This window comes from Balaenoptera physalus, assembly GCF_965194825.1.
Source record: "Balaenoptera physalus genome assembly, chromosome: 14".
Classification (NCBI taxonomy): Eukaryota; Metazoa; Chordata; class Mammalia; order Artiodactyla; family Balaenopteridae; genus Balaenoptera; species Balaenoptera physalus.
The window spans coordinates 258,512-269,018 of NC_138893.1; positions in this window are offsets into that span (position 1 = coordinate 258,512).

Here is a 10,507-nt window from a genome sequence, read left to right on the forward strand (position 1 = left end):
GCCCACCATTCAGTCTCATATCTGTCTCCCCTTGGGGATCCTCCCACTCCAGCTAATTTGATCTGCACCCCCTCAAAAAAAAACCCTCCTGTTTCTTCTTATTCTCTGATGCAGAGCAATTCTGCTTTTACTAGCCCTACCCCTCAACTCACTATCAGGTCCACCTTTGTACATCAAGGGGCTTTGACTATTCATTCCTCCTTTCTTTCCTTTACCAGGACCCTCTCCTCCTCTAGGGTCCTTGATTTGCCCAAAATCCTACCGTAATCACAGAAACTACAGTAGGCTCAGAAGATCCTCTGGATCTTGCCTTCCTTAGGTACCCTTGGACCCCTCACTCACTGTCTCTCCTTTGTCCTGAATCCCTTGGCTTTCCACCACAGCATTCTCTTCTACTACAGTGCCTATTTGAATTCAGAGGACAGACCTCGGACTGCTCACTGCAGTTTTCAGGCATTCTTCCTGGGCTCCAAGCACAGCCATCTTGGGCAAGAGAGGCTACAACCCGTAGCCCGTCACCCATCAGGAATGGCTCCATGTGGGCAGTGGTCTTTGTCCATTGTGTTTACTTAGGTGTCCCAAGAGCCTAAAACAGTGCCTAGTACACAGTAGGCACACAGTAAATACTTGTTGAATAAATGAATGAGTAAATCAATGGGCACATCCATCATCATCTAACCTGATGATGATGAATCATTTCTACTTTGTAAAGCAAATCTACTTGTGTTGGGGAGCAAGATCCCTTGTTCCCACTTAAAACTATCTATCATGTGATGGATTATTTAACACAGTCATAATAACCAGAACCCTGATTAATACTGTATAGCATTTGTATTACCCTTCGTACTTTTCAATGCATGGTCCCATTTATTATCTCAGTCTATCCTGGTAATAATCTCATTTCTCTACTACAGATGAGAAATGAGGCAGAAAGGTAGCAGGACTTGATCAAAGTCACAAAGCTAGCTGAAAGCAGAGTCAGGATTGAAATCAGGGCCTGGTCTGCTCATCCCAAGCTCTCCCCATGCTGCTGCTACAGGAGTGCTGGTGCCACACCTCATCAAATACCATAGCACACCCATCGCCATTAACCTCCTCACAAACCCGCTGTATTAGTCAGGGTTCTCCAGAGAAAAGAACAAGTAGCATATATAGAGATACACAGGAAGAGATTTATTATTATGAGTGGTTGGCTCATATAACTGTGGAGGCTGAGAAGTCCCATGATCTGCCTTTTGCAAGCCAGAGGCCCAGGCAAGCAAGTAGTGTAGTTCCATTCCAAATTCAAGAACCACGAGAGCTAACAGTCTAAGTCCCAGTTCAAGTCTGAAGGCCTCAGAACCAGGAGAGCCGATATCGAGAGCAGGTGATGGATGTCTCAGCTCAAGCAGAGAAAACAAATTCCCCCTCTCTCTGCCTTTTTGTTCTATTTAGGCCCTCAGTGGATTGGATGATGCCCACTCACATTGGTGAGGATATATTTTCTATTCAGTCCACCAATTTAAATACTAATCTCACCCTCACTGACACACCCAGAAATAATGTTTTACCAGCTATCTGGGCATCCCTGTGACCCAGTCAAGTTTAGGCATAAAATTAACCATCACACCTGCCTATTGTGTCGGAAGGGACTGTGCGAGATTTGATGTTTCATTCACAGAACAAATGTGAAAACTTAGGTAACAGGTGCTTTGCCTCTCTACATTTGGGGTGGTCACAAACAAATTCCTATTAAATCAGGATAAAGGAGGAAAGCTATTATTTAAAATCACACTGGCCTTTAAGGACAGGGTATCCTGGTAAAAAAAAGAAAGGAGGGGTGAGTAGTCAAGCCATTTCATGTACAAAGATGGATCCCATGGCGAGTTGAGAAGGGCTAAGGAGAGCTGAATTGTTAAACTGCTTTGCCAGGAATCTGAATGCAGCTTAGCGGAGTGGTTCTGGCTCAAGGAGTTTCACAAGATTGTGGTCAAACTGTCATAGGGGGTTCAGTCATCTCTAGGCCCAACTGGAGCTGAAGAATCCACTTCCAAGCTCACTCTCATAGTTTCGCCAGGCCTCAGTTCATCATTGGCTATTGACCTGAGGCCTTTGTTCCCAGCCACACAGTCCTGTTCACAACATGGCAACCAACTTCCCCCACAACCCAGAGACCTGAGCGAGAAGGGGAGGGGGGCAGGGGCTAGAGTGAGGCAAGGGAGGAGGCTAGGTGAGAACTGAAGGAGGCACTCATGGATCTCCCCCAGTTTGGGCCCTGAAAGAGAGTGCATAAGACAGAAGCTGTAGTGTTTTTTTAATCACCTCTTTTTGAAAAGGATGTATGTCTTAGTCTGCTTGGCCACCATCACAGAATACTATCACTTCTGCCATATGCTATTGTCCACACAGACCTGGTACATCGGGTAGGGGACTACACAGGGTGTGAATTCCAGGAGGCAGGGGTCTCTGGGGCCATCTTGGAGGCTGGCTACCAAAGAAGTTATTCAGTCTTTAGACTATGATTATGCAGGTTCTCATGGAGGTCATGTTCATTTCCAAAATCCCATCTACAATACATTAGACAGGTGTGGGTTACCAGGAACACAGGTAAGTGGGCTCTGTCTTTACAACAGCCTTATTTACTTAGTGAAATCCTCTTAACAAATGTCTGTGAGGCACGCACCTCCTTAATTAACAGATGTATCGATATATTAAGGAGTTATATTAAGAAGATATATTAAGCTACATTAAGTTATATTAAGGAGTTACATCAAGGAGTAATGGGCTTTGAAGTCAACATTTGCATTTGAGTCCTGGTTCTGCTAATTCCTAGCTGTGCTATCTTGGGCAAGTCACTTCTCTCTAAGCTTTGCTTTTCACATCTAGAAAAAATACTACCTCTTTAAGGTACCGTGAGAATCGCTCGCATGACAGAATTCATTCATCCTTTGATAAGCATTTCCAAGTACATGGTTTGTCACCGGTGCTGAATTAAATGCTTATTAAACCTATATCTAATTTAATCTAATTGTCAATGGTCTTCCTTAAATCTCACGGGATATTAAGAATAATAACAGAAATGCACACTTTATAAAATTTTTTTTTATTCTATCACCTCCTTTTAGTGAAATCACTTAATTGTCCTAGGAGTCAGTTTTCTCATCTATAAACTGTAAATAATTAACTATAAGTGAAGTTAAAATGTAGCTCATTGAGGAAAAAGCTAGGCGAGTGTAGAGGAAGAGGGAATCTTAAAATGATAAATATTGCAAGATATTTTTTGTTCTGTTGCCTCTCCTCTTGTTTTATAAAGTTGTGATACTAGGATTTGTTTCATTTATTACCCAAGGTTGTGAATGAGCATGAACATTTAAGGAGCAAATACTCTCCTACCTCTGCCAGAATAGTGGATGTGGTGACAGGAAAATAATAACAGAATAACTGCTTTTTGACTTATGAAGAAAGACTTTTCAATGCTGTTCTCTGCCCACCAAAAACCAAAGGGACTTATAAGACTCCTTCAACCTCTGCCTTGTAGTCCTGCAGCTGTGGCTAAACTATACCATCGAGAAACTCTTTGCAGGCATACACTTCCAAGCCCACCTCCTCCAGCTGCAGCATCTCCAAGCTGGATTCCTGCAGTGGAAGGGATCCTATAGGAAAAAATGTCTAGCGGAAGAGAAACACAGGGGATGGAGATGCTGTATTTTAACTTCTAATGTAGGGCAATCAAAGACTGAATAAGCCATTATTGCCTACAGTTAGAATATGAACTCTGATACAAAGAAGAAACCAATTCAGTATGCCCAATGTGGACCAACAGGTGACAGGAACTGACACAGAATGCTCAGGATAATAGGTGACTTACGGGTTGGGGCTGGCATGCAGGAAAAAAGGAGAAGGATGAAAAATGAGAGGCTGGTAACGTGGCAGAACACCCAGGACTGAGGATAAAGGCAACCAGTGAGAAATTCCCAGCCAAAAGAATGTTCGAGGGATATTAAAAAATCAGTGATATTAACATTCAATTTTAAGTTGTTCTCTAGTCTTCCTGGGGCAGTGTCTCTTTTCCATTATCCCCAGACCCTCAAAAAAAAAAGTCTACAGTTTACAATGCAAACAGCATTGTGTTGATTTTGCTTTCAGAAATTACAAAGAGGGGTGGGGAGTAGTGTCCAGCCTGGAGAAAAGCAGAGAGGGCAGTGACTGCAGGAATGAGGCATATTGATTAGAGTAGGTGACCACAGAGAAGCAGGTCACACAGGGAACTGGCTCGGGAGATACAAGCTCTGCCTCAGGAACCCTCAGAGGAATCAAGGAGAGTACTGGCAGACCCCCGCAGTACTTGGGAAGAGGCGTATCTAAGCCACTTAAACCACTGTATCACGAGAAGGAGTGTTTCCATAAGGCCAGACAATTCCTGAACACTTGGTTTAGATACACGTATGTGTACATATAAATATATGCATGTGTGTATAATACATACAACTACAGTGTATTTGTATATGCTTGACGTAACTTTTGATAACTGCATGTAGCACATGATACAATGTATATAAAATGCTTAGCACAGTGCCTGGCACACAGTGTTCATCAACAAGTATTACTTAAGCAGGAAGATGAAGAAAGGTATCTTAATAACTGTTCCTAGAATTACTTTCAGGGGCAGGAAGAGCTTTTGTTTAGAACAAGGCATTGAGGCGAAAGATGAAACTGGAGGGTATGGGCTATGGTTCTAGATGGGGTAGATTTCCTCCCAGGGCATTTGCCAACATCTAGAGACATTTTAGCGGGAGGGAGTGGTGGGCAGTGTTACTGGCATCTGGTGAGTAGAGGTCAGGGATACCACTGAACATCCTACAATGCATAGAACGACCCCTGTAACAGTAGCCCCTCCTTATCCACAGTTTTACTTTTCACATTTCAATTACCTGCAGTCAACTGTGGTTCAGAAATATTAAATAGAAAACTCCAGAAATAAATAATTCATAAGTTTTTAATTTCTCGCTGTTCTTTCTGAGTAGCGCGATGAAATCTCGAGTCATCCTTCTCCATTCTGCCTCAGACATGAATCATCCCTTTGTCCAACACATCTTGCCCATTATTCACTTAGTAGCCCTCTGGGTTTTCAGATCTACTGTCTCCATATTGCAGCGCTTGTGTTTAAGTAACCCTCAAGTTACTTAACGATGGCCCCAAAGCACAAGAGTAGTAAATGGTGGCAATTTGGATCTGCCAAAGAGAAGCTGTAAAGTGCTTCTTTTAAGTGAAAAGGTGAAAGTTCTCTACTTAATAAGGAAAGGAAAAAAATTATATGCAGAGATTGCTACAATCCACAGTAAGAACAAATCTTCTATCCATGAAATTGTGAAGAGAAAAGAAATTCTTGCTAGCTTTGCTATAGCACCTCAAACTAGAAAAGTTACAGCCACAGTGTATGGTAAGTGCTTAGTTAAGAATGGAAAATGCATTAAATTTGTACAATAAGATATTATAAGAGAGAGAGAGAAAGATCATAGTCACATAACTTTTATCATAGTATATTTTTATAATTGTTCTACTTCATTATGTTCTTGCTGTTAATCTCTTACTGTCCTAACTTATAAATTAAACTTTATCACAGGAGGTATATATAGGAAAAAACATATGTATAGTGTTCAGTATTATCCATGGTTTCAGGCATCCACTGGGGTCTTGGAACGTATTCCCCGAGGATAAGGGGGGAGTACCATATCCAGCCCCAAATGCCAATACAACTGACATAAGCCAAGGAGACAAAGAAACAAGCATGACCAATAAGCTGTTCTGCATTAGAAGTAAACAGGAACTAGTAAAAAGAGAAGAAAAACAAAAGGTGGGCAAGCAAGATAGAAGAGAAGTATGGCTGAATAACATGCCAAAGATGCTAGAGGACTAAATGCCTTTTAAGAACTAAATGTCTAATTCACAGTTTGACGTTGTTTTCATTGTTGTCAACCAAACCCTCTCCTCATCTCCCCAAGCTTTCAGTAAAGGCCACCACATGCAAAGACCTTAGATGAGTGGATTGTATAGGTGACATATGTGTATGTGTTTGTGTGTGCGTGTGTGTGTGTGTATGTAAGGTAAGGAAATCATCTGAATGCCACATCAAGGTCAGAGGAAAAAGACTAGCATCAGACCCAAAGAAGAGAATAGGAGTCCTGCGGGGATAGAAAGCCAGAACCAAAGGTGCCTGTGATGAAAAAAGAAACTAGGAATTGGAAAGAGGATAGATAGTTTTGAACCAAACTTCATCTGACCTTAAGGGATAAGAATTTCTTAGCTCCCATATGGATTACAGCTTATTTTTTTAAAATATCAGTTCTCTCCATAAAGTCATTCTCAACAAAGTCTTTTAGCTTTTGTATAAAGTTCCAATCTGAAAGAACCCCTCGTGTATTTTTAACATCTTTATTGGAGTATAATTGCTTTACAATGGTGTGTTAGTTTCTGCTTTATAACAGAGTGAATCAGCTATACATATACATATATCCCCATATCCCCTCCCTCTTGCATCTCCCTCCCTCCCACCCTCCCTATCCCACCCCTCTAGGTGGTCACGAAGCACCGAGCTGATCTCCCTGTGCTATGTGGCTGCTTCCCACTAGTCATCTATTTTACATTTGGCAGTATAAGTGTAAGTATACTTATAGTATAGTGTAAGTCCATGCCACTCTCTCACTTCGCCCCAGCTTACCCTTCCCCCTCCCCGTGTCCTCAAGCCCATTCTCCACGTCTGCGTCTTTATTCCTGTCCTGCCCCTAGGTTCTTAAGAACCTTTTTTTTTTTTTTAGATTCCATATATATGTGTTAGCATAGGGTATTTGTTTTTCTCTTTCTGACTTACTTCACTCTGTATGACAGACTCTAGGTCCATCCACCTCATGACAAATAACTCAATTTCATTTCTTTTTATGGCTGAGTAATATTCCATTGTATATATGTGTCACCTCTCGTTTATCCATTCATCTGTCGATGGACACTTAGGTTGCTTCCACATCCTGGCTATTGTAAATAGTGCTGCAATGAACATTGTGGTTCATGACTCTTTTTGAATTATGGTTTTCTCAGGGTATACGCCCAGTAGTGGGATTTCTGGGTTGTATGGTAGTTCTATTTTTAGTTTTTTAAGGAATCTCCATACTGTTCTCCATAGTGGCTGTATCAATTTACATTCCCACCAACAGTGCAAGAGGGTTCCCTTTTCTCCACACCCTCTCCAGCATTTATTGTTTGTAGATTTTTTGATGATGGCCATTCTGATTGGTGTGAGGTGATACATCATTGTAGTTTTGACTGGCATTTCTCTAACGAGTAGTGATGTTGAGCATTCTTTCATGTATTTGTTGGCAATCTGTATGTCTTCTTTGGAGAAATGTCTATTTAGGTCTTCTGCCCATTTTTGGATTACCCCTCGTGTATTTTTAAAGAGATGTACTGGACCTGAGAGATCCCAGCTTGCACAAAGTCAAGTGTCTGAGCCCAGAGAAGGATGACCAAATAAGCAGCACCCCTTTCAAAATGGAGCCTGAACCTACCTTAAGCGCCTTACAGGGAATGTCACATTATAGAACCATCTCATACAACGAAAATACATGAAGCACACTTTGAAAGGTTAACAGCATTATAGAAATGAGGAGTTCTTACTAACAGGCAAGGAGATGAAGCAACATTTCCTTTGGCACAGTGCCATAAATTCAAATATGGTCTATGAGAGAAACAGGTGATAAGCACTGCTGTACATAAAAATAACCAAAAAAAGTGAAGTAAAAGAACTTTAAAAGCTGCATTGGAGGAATTCCCTGGTGGTCCAGTGGTTAGGACTCAGCCCCTCAGCACTTCCACCGCAGGGGGCACAGGTTCAATCCCTGGTAGGGGAACTAGGATCCCGCAAGCCGTGCAGCCAAAAAAAAAGTTGCATTGGACAGTTACAGAACCTGTCCTAGGCAAACACTAACTTATGAGGAACAAGAAGGCTTGGGGCCAAAGATCAGTTGGCTAACAACTAGGAGAGCACAATAAAACCTTAAAATGCTGTGCCCCGAGAGTTGTGACCAATGTGTAATGGAATTTAGCAATAAGAAATAAAGAAAACAATAAGAGCTTTCCATTTCTGTGGTATGAAATTCCTGACAGCTCATCTAACCCCTTGGTGTCCTGATCTCTGAAGTCACTTCATGAAACAGCTGTTGTCCAAGACCAGATACACTCTGTAATCACAGTTTCCCTCTGAACCATGAGTCAAAAGAAAGAGATCCAGCCAGCCACCCAGCCTCTCTTCCAAAGAAGTTTTTTTAAAAACATAGTGAAAGCTAATTCTTCTTCCACAGGGGCTATGCCCATTATCTGGACAGGATCACAAGCCATATTCTGCTTTTTGAGTGAACTGAGCTCTAATCAACAGAGAAGCCTCATTTGAGCTCCTGACAGTTTAATTTACCTTAACAATTACATCTGCAATTTGATCATACTACCTCTCCATCTTGATGGCCAATAAAACTGAGGCTTCCCCTGAGACATGGAAACTTAACATGATTAAGGGAAAAAAGAATTCAAATTCTTTGAATCAACCCAACTCTGACTTCAACATTTATATCAGTTATCCATTCCCATCTTTATAATTCCTCTTTGTTGTGACAGGCTGACTGCCTGTTGATTATTATTGACAATACACAGAGAAAGCAGCTGGGTTCTCTCTGAACTGATCCACAGGGCAGTGGAGGGAGGGTCTCCAAAGTGCTCCTGTTCTGTCGGGCCACCATAGCAATTCAGATAGCTCAGGACAGCCACCAGCAGCAGCTTCCAGATTCCATTTCTGTAAGGACTTGATGGACCCCCCTCTTAGGAAAAAATGATTAGATAATTGGAAAGAGTCACAGGAGCCATCAGGAAAAAAACAACAAAAACAGAGATTTCCCTGGAGCACTGTTTGGGTGCTGTATTTATTCTCTATTCCTTGCTGTAACAAATTACCACAAATTTAGTGGCTGAAAAAAACACCCACTTATTATTTCATAGAAATCCAAGCACAGCTTGGCTCAGCTGATTCTCTGCTTTCACAACATCAAAATACAGGTGTCTACAGGGCTGTGTTCCTTCTTGAGGCCCTAGGGATGAATCCACTTCCAAGCTCTTTCAGATTGTTAGTTGAATTCAGTTCCTTGCAGTTGTAGGACTGTCGTCTCTGTTTCCTCGCTGGCTATCAGCTGGGGGTCATTCTCAGGTTCTAAAGGCTGCCCACATTCCTTGACTCATGGCCCCTTACCTCCCTACTCAAAGCCAGCAACAATGGATCAAGCCCTGCTCACACTTAGAATCTCTCTGGTGTCCCCCATCTGCCTCACCTCGCCAACCACCTTCATCTTCTGCCACATTTCTCTGACTCTAGCAGGGAAATTTCTCTACTTTTAAGAGCTCATTTGATTGGATTGGGCTCACCTAGATAAACCAAGATAATTTCCCTATCATAATCTTAATTACATCTGCAAAATCCCTTCACAGCAGTATCTAGGTTAGTATTTGATTGAATAACCAGGGACAGGAATCTGGGGGAACGTGTTCAGAATTCTGCCTACAACAGGTGCCCAACATCACAAACTTTGCTGGAGCCTCCTTCCTCAGGCCAGAGAAGGGCTTCCTTTTGGTAAGAATCTCTTTTCTTTTCTTTTTTTTTTTTTGGCCATGCCACATGGCATGTGGGATCTTAGTGCCCTGACCAGGGATCTAACCTGCACCCCTTGCAGTAGAAGCGCAGAGTCTTGACCACTGGACTGCCAGGGAAGTCCCAAGAATCTCTTATTTTAGAGTTAAGCACTTGCACAATAAAAACTCATTTATAAAGTCCAAAACTGGGCCAGGCTCACACTGCATAAATCACACTACTGTAAGAGTTCTGTTATTGATCAATCACATGGAAAACAGACCCATTGTTCCCTTTGCCACCTCATATTTTCTCTCTCACCATCACATCTCTTACTCTTCTTAGCAAATACTGATTTGTCAACTAGGTAAATCTCCCTGAATTCTTGCCCCAAAGACAGACTATAAAGTTGCTATTGCAGGAGCACCATTTTCCAGCACACATATATTGAACACCTACGAATTTGTATTTATACGAATAAATAGAAAATAAATATACAACATAAATATGAAATGAATGCACTGGTCTTCAGGTTACTGTCTCAGCTCTAAATTTTTCTACATTCTGCCTTTGACTTTGAGGCTGGGACTCTGAAAACTACATTTCTCCTTTGGCAGCTGGCTCCATGTGAGGTTTTGCTCACACAGTTCCTATAGGGAGCCTGATGGACGAGAAGAGAGGAGTGTCTGCTCTTCCCAGCACTGTCACCCCATCAGTGACCCTTTCCCCACTTCCCCCAGCACAGTAGTTAGTACCATCCTCCACCTACTGCTGGTACTTCCAGAACAGACTCATCGTGCTCCCTCAGAGGTGCTAGGGTCCCTCCTCAGAAGTCTGAGTCCCAGCTCACTGAGCCCCTAAGGTAAC